General features: G+C 42.6%; 1 long non-coding RNA gene across 1 annotated transcript; it reads right to left on the reverse strand.

Annotated features, from left to right (window-relative positions):
• Window positions 1-243: 243 nt before the first annotated feature.
• On the reverse strand, window positions 244-10,231 carry LOC123786224 (uncharacterized). The gene is made up of 3 exons (XR_006777916.2): window positions 10,105-10,231; window positions 2,193-2,341; window positions 244-1,643 (listed from the first exon to the last, which is right to left on the reverse strand). It is a non-coding gene; the product is annotated as an uncharacterized LOC123786224 (long non-coding RNA).
• Between the last annotated feature and the right edge of the window lie 1,941 nt (window positions 10,232-12,172).

Consider the following 12,172-nt stretch of genomic DNA (forward strand, 5'->3'; position numbering starts at 1 on the left):
CTGTTATTTCTAAGCCTAACAGTTAACAGACATTAAGAATGTGTTTGGGGGTCCACTTAAAAATTCAAATTGCTGGGGCACCTGGGTGGCTCACTGGTTAAGCGTCTGCCTTCGGCTCAGGGCGTGATCCCAGCGTTCTGGGATCGAGCCCCACATCGGGCTCCTCCGCTGGAAGCCTGCTTCTTCCTCTCCCACTTCCCCTGCTTGTGTTCCCTCTTTCACTGGATGTCTCTCTCTCTCTCTGACAAATAAATAAAATCTTTAAAAAAAAATTCAAATTGCAACTTAATCCTTATAACTATATTACTCATCCACCCTGGTCCTGTTGGATAAATGCATAGCAAGTTGGCTGGAGTTTCCACGGCTAGCACAGATCCGATGGATGTAACATAGCTGGATTTTTTTTTTTTTAAAGATTTTATTTATTTATTCGACAGAGATAGAGACAGTCAGCGAGAGAGGGAACACAAGCAGGGGAAGTGGGAGAGGAAGAAGCAGGCTCATAGCGGAGGAGCCCGATGTGGGGCTCGATCCCATAACGCCGGGATCACGCCCTGAGCCGAAGGCAGACGCTTAACCGCTGTGCCACCCAGGCGCCCCAACATAGCTGGATTTTAATAAAACATCTCATTTAAAAGCTCAAATAATTAAACATTTAATATAAATTTCAAAATAAATGGAAATCCTCTCCTCTACCCTCTCCCAAGAAATATGATAGTAAATATCTGAAGTTAAGAACAAATGTATGGAGAGAGAGAATAATAGGAAATACAAATACACAGAGAGATGGCATAATACAGTGAGTGCTGCCGGAAGGACTATGAGGTTCCTTTTGACTAAAGCCCTAAGTGGACAGATGTTATCTTGGAATGAGAACTTGAACTTAATATGCATGCTTTCCTAACAGAGTATAGGTATTTCTTTCCTTTGTGCCCACCTGATCCCAGGGTAGGAAAAAGCTGTTCATAGAAGAGACATCTTGTTGCTACAGTGGTGACTTTGAGGGTCAAGGAGGAATGGCAGCAGCAGACAAGGAAAGCAAAGCCAAGGGGTATCTGTCCCCGTGCAGTGCTCCCCTCGGGGTCAGCGAGCCTCTGAGTCACAGTGCTGGTTACCCAGGGAAGCCTGTAACTTGCACCCTGCTTGAAAGATGAACTCAGGCCAAGGTATAAAAATCCCACAAGGAAATACAGAATATTATGAAAAACAATTATTTGATATTATTTTGTAATAAACACCCATTTAAATGCAGCAAGTATATTTTTAAATAAATGTGAGAACACAAAAGATAGTTTAACAGAAGAAAAGGGAACTGATATTAACTGAGCACCAACCACATACCAAATACTTTATGATCATAGCTTCACTGAATATTCTCATCAACACCGTGAAGTGTCACTAACTTCATCTTGCAGACAAGGAAACTGCAGTCCAGATAAGCGACTTACACAAAGTGAAAAAGGCAAGAGATAGAACTCCAACCAAGGCCAATCTGCTCTAGAATCCAGGGTTTTTTCATGCTCTCGCGTCATCTCCCCCGATCGGGCCTGCCCTTCCCAATGAACAGACATGTTAATGTATTATCAGTGTAGCTGTGGTGGGTACTCGTGTAAAATCATTCACTGGAGTCCATCTAAGGGAACCTGCAGTTGAAAAGAAGGAAGAGAATGAACATAACACTTTGTTTCCTTCTGTCCCTTACAACAAGATGAAAAATCAAACGCAATTACTTCTCATAACCTGGCTTTCTTTTCTGCAATAACATTTTTATAAGGAACAAAATCAACCTCATAAGGAAATACCCTGAAGGGAGTAATTACGGAAACAACGTATGCCCCGAAGGCTGTATACTGGCGCCGGGTGGTACCTGCAGCCTCCTGCAGAGTAAGCATGCTTTAAGGCCCTCAAAACCCTCCTTGAAAAGCCCCAGGTGTTGAGATGGTCCTAAAGCAATGACCAAAAAAAAAAAAAAAAAGCTTCCCACCTAATAGTTTGTTTTAACATTCATGACCACCCTGAAAATTAGTGTCATTATCCACTTTTTAAAGATGGGGAAAGAGAGGTTAGGAAAGATAGGGCAGCCCAAGGTCTAATATCAGAATTCTTCTTACTTAATAGCTGGAGAGACAAGGCACCTATCTCAATTTGGGTACAGCCTCTGACATCTGTAGTGCTTATGCTGATGAACGCACCACTAGTCGGGTCTGACATTGGAGGAGAATCGCTGCCTGGATTTGCTTTGAAGGTAGGAGCGTGCGTCTGTTGGCTTGGAGGGAAGGCAGACAGCAGGAAGAGCGGATGTGGACGATGTGAGTCGAGTCTGTCATTTTCCAAATGACTGCTGCCAAGAAGAGAAAAACAGCTGATGAAAATCATGTGTTTCAAGTAAGGAGACCAGGAAATACTTCTTTTGTTTTAAAGACATCATTGTTTGTCTTATTTGCAATAGAAAAATCTCTTTTCTCAAAAAGAATTTAACACCAAGAGGCAGTATGTAATAAACCACATTTTATAGTAAGTAGCTCACAGGGTCAGTAAAAGACAAAAGAAACAAGATTCACAATATCTTAGTTGACAAAAGTTATCCAAAGGCACAGCATAATAAGATACTGCAGTGCGTGATACTACGTAGAGCTAGAAATTTCAGGAAGAAAAAAATTCATTAAGACTAGCAAAACAGGGGCACCTGGGTGGCTCAGTTGGTTAAGCATCTGCCTTTGGCTCAGGTCATGATCCCAGGGTCCCAGGATCCAGTCCGCATGAGGCTCCCTGCTCAGTGGGGAGTCTGCTTCTCCCTCTGACCCTCCCCCCTCTGGTGCTCTGTCTCACTCTCTCTCTCCCAAATAAACAAATAAAATCTTTAAAAATCATAATAAACAATAAAAAGCTATTAAAAAGAAGACTAGCAAAACAATAAGAGAGAAAAGGAGAAAAAGTTCAAAATATTAACACTGAGAGCTCCCCTACTAATGACCCGAGTGACAATGACCCCACGGTGACAGTCAAGGTTCACAAGCCCCAAGCATATTTGCAGAGATGCTAATCAGAGTTTTAGTTCCCTCCTCTTGCTCATGTGCAGACAGACAAGGGCAGACATCCGGGAAAGCCCTCAAAGGTGGAAGAGAAAGATCAGAGCAAACAGAAAAGAGCAATTTGGAGAAAGCCTAGCAATCCACGAAGAGGAATGCTTTAGTAACAAAACTGCACCTAGTATCCTCAGAAGCACAAGAAAAGGTACCACATTCCTGAATCAAGAACAGAATCCTGTGAAAAGGAGTCTTCAGAGAACAAAAAAGCATTCTTGAAAATTAAAACCCTGGGAACAGAAATTTGGGGGAAAAAAAAAACTTACTGAGTTAGAAAACACAGAACACCGGGGAAAAGATAAACAGAAGGACAACTAGAGAATAAGACAATTAGGAAACAATTCCAGGAACTCCAACATCAGAATTATCTGATTACCAGAAAGAACGGAGAAAACAAGGGAGAGGAAGTTAGAAGCAAAATTTCCTAGAACTAAAGACATCCGTTTCCAGACTGAGAGGCCCACTAAGCACCCAGCACGGGGGCAGAAACAGACTCGCCCTAAGGCACATCGGTTCAGAGCACTGTGGACCAAGAAAAGCCACTGCCTGGGCTTGGTACTCCCCAACACCAGCACCGGAATCCAGAAGACAATGGCGCAAGGCCTTCAAAATTCTGAAGGAAAGAACTCCCCACTTAGAATTCAGTACTCTCCATAAATTATAGATGAGGTAAAACTCCAACAGTTTTAGAAATGTAAGCTCTCAAAAATGTGCTTTTCAGACATATGACCTCAGGAAGCAATCGAAGATGCCCTCGCCAGAGAGACACAGTACATGGAGGAAGAATACATAAGATACAAGGAAAAGTCCCTTCAAAACAGGAGAGAGAAACAGGACAATTTTCAAGATGGTGGCAGAGAGATTTCTAATAACTGGGCACAATGAACGGAACAGTGTGACTGGAGAGACTGGAATGGCAAAGGCTGCTATCCTGACTCCCTCTGCTACTGTAACACCTACTGGATGAAACTACCAGCAAATGTTCTTCAATAAAAAATAAGAGAGGTGAAAAAAACAAAGCAAGACAGGAGTTCAAAAGGCCCACGCAGGCCTGGAATGGGAGCAAAGGGAATCCAGAGATGACCACAGTCTAGCCAGATGGGAGGCACGAAGGGGCAGTGTCCAAAAACCACATACAGGAACTGACAGGTTAGCTACTGTGTGTGTTGTGATGGACCTTTGTGGAGTGTTTCCCTGAAAGGCCATTAGAAGAAATGGAAGTAATTACAAATAGACACAAAGAAAACTCAGCAAAGGAAAGACAAGCATTATTAACTTTATGGAAACTATGAAGGAAGGAACTATGGCATGTGCCCATGCTCCATCATAAAAATATGCGAACAATCCTAATACTAATTTCACCAAAACTGAAATTGAATTATATTGAAGTTGAGAAAGGAGCAGCAAAATGAGAGCAGCATAAAGAGCGAGCTCTGTCATCTATGGTAGGAATTCAATAGAGAATGTCTAACATTGCAAAGAAATAGCAATATATGCATCCTTTTTAGAACTTAGGAAAGGTGTAAGGGCAGGAGGAGCTTTAAAAAGAGTTGAAAGCTGTTGCCTTTGGGGCGGGGGGCCAGGAAAGTGAGAAGGGGCAAGTCAGGAAAGTAAATTTCATAATAGCTCTTGTATTACTATTCAACTTTTTAAATGTTAATGCCTATGAATGACTGATGTTAAATTCAAAAATTAAAAATTAAAAAAAAAACACACAAAAATGCTGGACTTCCAGCATAAACAGGTGGCCTCTCAGCTGACTGATTTTGAATATTAAAAAGAGACGTGATATTATTTGAATGTCTCTCCCGGCTGGGGAGAGGTGTAAAACAGATTACATCCAGAATAGCCCATCTGTTTTCCCCCTTAATACTTTCACTTCACTTCAGTAGTGCTTTTGTCCTTTTCAGTTGTTTGAGCAGTCAGGGATCAAATCTTCTCCAGGATCCCAAATTTCGCTAACAGGATCTGCTGCATGCTAATAATTTCTCTGAAAACACGACGGTACAGGTGGTGAACAGCCTTTGTCTCTTTTTTTAGTGTATATGTAACCCTCACTGCCTTGAATAATGCAAGTCCCTCGGAGTCGTGTAGTACTCTGGAGTTTCAAATTACTTTCTCGTGTTTTTATGTAGCCTGGCCAACATCCTGAAAGGGAGGAAGGACAGAAGCTCAGAGAGTTTGAGTGACTTCCCTAAGGTCGCTCAGCTGGTAACAGCCCAGCCATGAGTAGAACCATCGGCTCGTGACTCCCTCCACCTACCGTGCTGTGCAGCAATCTTATTTTCAAATTTCATAAAGTCTCCAATTGCTTAATAGCTCCAGTTGCTGGCAGCCGAACGACCAGATGGTGGGAAAAAGAAAGAGGGTGTATGTGAATTTCCTTCTCTCAAGCCCAGCCACTCTGCCCAGAGCCCGCCTTAGAACAAACTGCCCTCTGCCCAGATTAACCCATATTCTGGCTTGCAAACAACACAAATTTGGGGTCTGAGGACTTTTCCACACTTGAGGGTCTCTTTTCAAATTGGGAATGCCCCTGAAATATAGAGAAATCCTTATTGGGTCGGTTGGCAGCCAGCTAAAAATAAGCCTGAGATATGGCAAGACGTTTACGGAGGAAGAAAGAGACACCAATTCATCCTAATTCCAAATTGTTCCCAGGGTTAACCTTGGCCATCGGAGCCAGAATTATTATAAAAGAGTCTGTGAGCAGAAACGCCATAAGGTGCCAACCCCCATTTTATCTACCAGTGAATGTAGGGAGTGATTGGAAAAACAACAAGCGAAACACAAAAATCCCCACTAAACCCAGGTCGCTAAGAAATATTTAGGATAAACTGGCATTAGAATGCGAACAGCTATTTGTGCGTTGATTTAAAACCAGTTGGACGTTTCATCTTGCTTGTCAGGGACAAGATTTTCTCTCTATTTTTAGCAAAAATTGCAAGCCGGGCACGTGCAGCCTTTGCTAAACAGAATCCGAAACTGGGTTTCTTGCGGCTCGTCGACGTGGGGGAGCAGGACAAGGCTCAGAGAAGGGCAGAACCACACACAGGCTGTGATTATCACTTGGAGATCCGAGAACCAAACAACGGGGCCAACTCAACTCTGGCGTCCGAGCTGCTTATTAGCACTCTACTTTTTTTACATGATTAATGAGTATAACACATACATTGAAATTGACGGCCTATTAGAATCCATTTGCGCAGGCGCCGTGTCTAACGAGTAGTGAAGTCTATGCAGACTTAAATATAGAGTGAAGGATAATTGTCAGAGATCTCAATCAGGGTTTCTGCTATTCTTCACGTATTTTAAAGGCATAGCACACAGAGGTTACATAACTGCCTTTACGGAAAACCCTGCATTCAGAGTTGTTTTGGAAGCCTGTTTGCAGCTGAGTGTTTACTAAATCAAGCACTAAAAACTAGATTTACACTGGTTGTTTGAAGCTGAATGCCAGCTGCAGCTACCATTAGAGCAATTCAATTTCTTTTTTATAAAGCACAAGTAAGGCTCAATTTACTAAAGTTTTATTTCCTTTTTATGCATCCCATATGCTAGGGGAAAAAATTAAGTTTATGAGATTAAAAATGAGTTTTATGCTAAATGTTTACAAAGTTTCAGCTGGTTGCATTTGCAAGCCCTCAAACCCACTAAGTTCAGCTTCTGAGTTTGTTGTTTTTTTTTTTTCCTTCGTTTCCATTCTAACAAAAGAAGGTCTTTGTGTTTGCAAAAGGGAAGGGCCCAGAACCCCTCCTCTGTCCCCATCTAGCCCTAGCTTCCTCTTTCACACCATTCAATTTTATAAGAGTTGAGGCAGACAGATAAGTTCCTTCAGGATGTCAAAATCTTCAGAAGAAATGCGCTTGTATGGACTCGATTGCTTTTTTAAATCGGTTCTCTTTTTTTCTCCTCCATTCCCTATGTCTTGATTTAGCTAGTCTGGTGATGTTTTTCATTTCTGTGATCATCTCTAAAAAAGCAATATAGCTTTTAGTTGATGGAAAGAAACATCTAGATAGCTAACAGCTGCTGAATCTGGAGAAGACTGCTTTTCATCACCTAATTACAAACCACAGTAGATTAGAAAAGTTTGAATGTTGCATTTCCTTGCTCCAAAATTAATGGGCACAACGAATAATTTTTTTAACTGTACATATGTCATTCAGATGAACCCAGTATATCCATTATGAATAGAGTTCACAATGCAAATTCTTCCTCCCTCTGAAATACGTTGGCCTTTCTTAGGATTGGTTTTTTTTTTTTAATTACTCTAGTTCTAATTAAGCTATCAGAGAACCTGTCATCTTGGGAACATTCATTGAAAAAGATGGGGTAGACACATTAAAAAAAAAATGAGAAAGTCTTCTAATATAAGGTCAGAGAATCCATCCGAATGACCAATGAAATGAGTCCATTTTTGTTCACTAACTCATCCTACCTCTACTTAACTATGAAAAGGTCAAGTTTTAAGCCTTCCTAATAGCAGCAACAGAAATTCTAGGGTCTTTACATTATGAGTTGGAAAAGCACAGAGAAAAAAATCAATATGTAGACATCAAGTAGATGACAGATGGATGGTCTTGTGAGAACAAGTTGTTAATGGTTGTTAAGGGAACTCAACTAAGTCCAAGCATGTCAGTGTTCTAAGGAGGGTTCTCGGCTGGAAGGAGCTCATAGCTCCAGCACTGAGATTCCTGAACCAACAATACGAATGAAGATCATCTTCCAGGCATTGCCCTACATGGTGGAAGAGTTGACATGGACCAGTTTAACCCAGAAATACTAGCTAGGGGTCAGTAGATTGGAATTCCCCTGGCATATGAACCAAATAACCCCACCCAACAGGCAACTGTTGGCAAACAGGATGGTTTATACCAAAAAGAACAAGAATGCCTATCATATGGAAATGAAAAGTCAGCAGAAGGAAAGTTGGAAGATGCCTACAGAAGCAAAGAAGGAGCACACAGAGATGCCCATGGGCACTTAATCTGAAGTGCTTCTAGCAGCAAAGGAGAGCACGAGGGATCCTGCCAGGAGAGGGAGGGACTTGAAAGCTGGGGTTGCCCCAACTGTACAGTAGGGGGCTTAGAGAATAGATTACTTTTTGTTGGCATGTTAACCATCCCCACACAGCTTTAATTGTACCCCTCCAAACTGTTATAGCTTAGAAAATGGGAGTCACACTGATGAATCATTAACCATACTCGAGGGCACCTGGGTGGCTCAGTGGGTTAAACATCTGCCTTCGGCTCAGGTCAGGTCATGATCCCAGGGTCCTGGGATTGAGCCCCGCATTGGGCTCCCTACTCAGGGGGGGAATCTGCTTCTCCCTCTCCCTCTCCCCCTCCCCCCACTCATGCATGCTCTCTCTCTCTCAAATAAGTAAAATCTTTAAAATAAATTTTTTTTAAATTAAAAAAAAAACACATAGTCTTGATTTTGGGGTCCTTACCCATCAGTTAGGGGAGACAAGGCACATGTTTGTGAAACATCTAGGAAAGATTTAATTGGCAAGCTGTTATCCATAGTTCAGTAGAAACTTGGGAAGAAAGGGGGACCACGTACATAGGAGTGGTCAGGTCAATTTTTACAAACGAGATAAGTCTTGAAGGATGTATAGCATTTGGATAGAAGACCAAAGAAGGCATTTCAGGCCTAGGGAAGCATAGGAGCCATAGCACTTGCTGCAAATATGAGAGTGGTATGTTTCTAGAAAAGAGGACAGGAATGAGGAGGCCGAGCGAAGTGAAGAGCTAGGAGAGTGGCAGAACAGAACATCTGAAAGAGGGATTAGACTCAGGATTTGGAGGACTGTTGGCAATAGAATGAGAAGCAATGACAAGCCTTTGACGATTGTGGGAAGAAAACTCAGAGAGAGATGTGGCATCTTAGAGGGCCTCGTCTGGTGTTAGGGCAGCAGGATAAAGTGGAGGTTAGATCATGAGGAGGCAGGCATGCCCTGATCCAGGCATGAGGCAGGGAAGCACAAGTAGGAAATCAGAAGCCGGGACTCGAGGGAGTTGGGCTATTTATCCTCTCCACTCACAACCCTATGCCTTACTGGCACGGGGTCCCACTTCCACAGACCCAGCTTTCTCTGCACTCCCACCGCACCGTTCACCCTTCTTATGCTCTCAAGACTAGGTGGTGACAGCATCCAGTGTGTGAGCACCTGGGAGCTCCGCCATCCCTTGCTGGTTTCCTTACCCATACCACTGGGTCTTGCCTGTTTGTTTCTGAATGGGCCATTTGTGCCTTTGCAAGCCCTGACTTACACAGACACTGAAAACATCTTGAAAGTCAAAAGCTATGAATTGGGCTGGAAGAAAAGAACACGGATGAATACAATTTTGACTGTGACAAATGAGAAAATATGGCACAGAAATATCAAGTGTTGGCCAGGAGTAAAGATTCTTAGACCTGCCTAGGGTGAATCTTGGCTCCTCCACTTTTTGGCGATGTGACGTCAGTTGGGGGAATATTACTTTACATCCCGAGGCCTGAGTTCCGTATCTGTGACGTCAGGAGGATAACTGGAATGGTGCCAGGCTTAGTGTACAGGCTGCGTAAGTGTTTTCTATTATTATTATTCTCATGAGAATTCACATGGGAAATACTGATTATGAACTAAGGCCTGTTCACTTTGAGCCTAATGGTGGCAGGGGAATCCTTAACCGGAAATTTCCAGGAAGCACTTGGAAATGCATACAGTAGGGCAAGAGGAAACCGCTAAGGTAAAGATAGATATAAAGTAGCTAGTATGAGAGGAAAAGGTGAAACTTTGAAAAAGGATGACCTTGACCTTTCCAAAGGGAAGAATGCATCGAAAGAGAAGCAACGTTCTAAGAAATACCCATTGGAAAGTCCACAGAGAGTGGGTAGGAGGAAGCTGAGAGATGAAAAAAAGAAAAAGAAAAAGAGAAGCAGAAGAGCTGGGTATTGCAGTAATACAGAAGCTGAAAGAGCCAGAAGCAATGAAAACGACAAATGCCTTTGAACTTCGAAAAGAGATTACCTGGAACTTCAGGAGACAAACCTTGAGGAAGTGGAGGGCAAGTGGAAGGAAGAAACAGGTCTTTCTAAAAAGCCAGAGGAAGCAGCCAAGGATTTTTTCCCCACTATGCGGTAGACATGGGCATACCTAAATGGAAAAGAAGAAGAAATTAAGAAAAGCTGCGATCTTTAGGGAAAGACAAAAACAAGTAAGGCTGCAAAATGTTTCTTTGAAGAGATAAGACGCTAGGTTTAAAAATCAAATCAGAATCTCTTTGGAAATGGGAAATTAACATTCCAAGTGTTTGCAGGGTTTTCCTACCCCAATGGTACTCTTCCCATTTGTAACAAAGCTCGCTGCTCAGATCTTAATTATTATTGTCCAGCTGTGAATTTGAGCTACGCTGTGAGTTTGAGGTTGTTTTAAAGCAAAACAAAGCAAAACAAGACAACCTATACTGTTTCACTTCCAAATAACTTAGCGGTTAAAAACATGGTTTCCAGGGGCACCTGGGTGGCACAGCGGTTGAGCGTCTGCCTTCGGCTCAGGGCGTGATCCCGGCGTTATGGGATCGAGCCCCACGTCAGGCTCCTCCGCTATGAGCCTGCTTCTTCCTCTCCCACTCCCCCTGCTTGTGTTCTCTGTCTCGCTGGCTGTCTCTATCTCTGTCGAATAAAAAAAAAAAAATCTGAAAAAAAAAAACCACGGTATCCAGAGTAAGGCGGTCTGAGTTTATACCTCCAACTTTGCCGCTGAGTAGCTGTGTGCTCCTGGGCAAATTAGTTTATCTATACCCAAATTTCCACCATCTCTAAAATGGAGATGACAACAGGCGAAACTTCGCTGGGCCACTGTGAGGAATAAATGAGACAACATGAATAAATTGCTTAGAACAATGCCCGGCATGTAGTAAAGATTCAATAATCCTTGGATATTATTATTCACACATATCCACCTTATACACTAATTATATATTAATTCTTTCTCCTCAGGGCAGTATTCTGATTTCCTTCAATTCAAGAGAGAACATGATTATAGAAAATTCCCTTGAGAATCATGCCCCAGGATAATGTAAACTCAGATACAATGCAACTGAAGATTGGCAAGTGTCTTCACCTGTGCCCAATTCCACTTTTCAAACAGAGCAGAGCAGGCAAAACTCTCACTTTCTGAAAGGCAAATCGGTGGGATGAGGAGGTAAGACTGGGTGAAGAGACTGTAGCAACCCTGTTTTAGAAAACAGGGCTGTGAGGGGAGCATGTCCATAACCCCAGTAATCCCTGAGCCCAAGTTCCCGTCACTGGGCTGAAGAAAGGGGCACCAAGTGATCCAGATATGTCTGAATCCCCACTGTTGCCCTGAAAGTCCAGCCACGCCCACCACCCAGAATCATCCCTATTGATATTTAACCGGAGGACAGATACAATGACCACCAAGTGGTACCAATTGCGTTTGGGACCGGGAAGGATTTAAATGGTGTCATCAAGCCCAGAATTCTCAGTCCATTAGCTGCACAGACTGGCCTTTGGAAACTTGTTCGGGGTTAATAGTATCTTTTTTTAAAATTATTATTCTTTTAAAGTAGTCTCCACACCCAACGTGGGGCTTGAACTCATGACCCAGAGATTAAGAGTTGCATGCTCTACCAGTCGACTGAGCCAGCCAGGTGTCCCTGATTAATAGCCTCGTAAACCAGTTACTTAATAGCCTCTTAAACCTGTCTCTCCTGGCTGAACTCTTAATTTCCTTCAGGGCAGGGTTCATGTTAATCAAGTGTTTTTGTTTTTTTTTTTAATTCTCCACAATGTCCAGCACAATTTACTAAGAAAATAGTTACCATAGTAACACAAAGGGGGGGGGTCCAGAGGGATTTAGCTTCACTCTACCATTCCATGATCTCCATAGCTCCTTCGACCTCTTCCCACTCCCCTTTACTAACAAATAGTGCCCCTTAATCCCTTTTTTATAGAAATTCTGAAGTGACTTTTGGGTTGGTGCCAAATAAATGTTCCTGAAATTTTCTGTTTGACCAGTATGATAAATCCCTCGCTTTATGTCCCTCAAGTGTGTCTCTAGCTCCCCTTTGTGG

This window comes from Ursus americanus, chromosome 31 (genome assembly GCF_024610735.1).
Source record: "Ursus americanus isolate L20-20 chromosome 31, mUrsAme1.1.p, whole genome shotgun sequence".
Lineage (NCBI taxonomy): Eukaryota > Metazoa > Chordata > Mammalia > Carnivora > Ursidae > Ursus > Ursus americanus.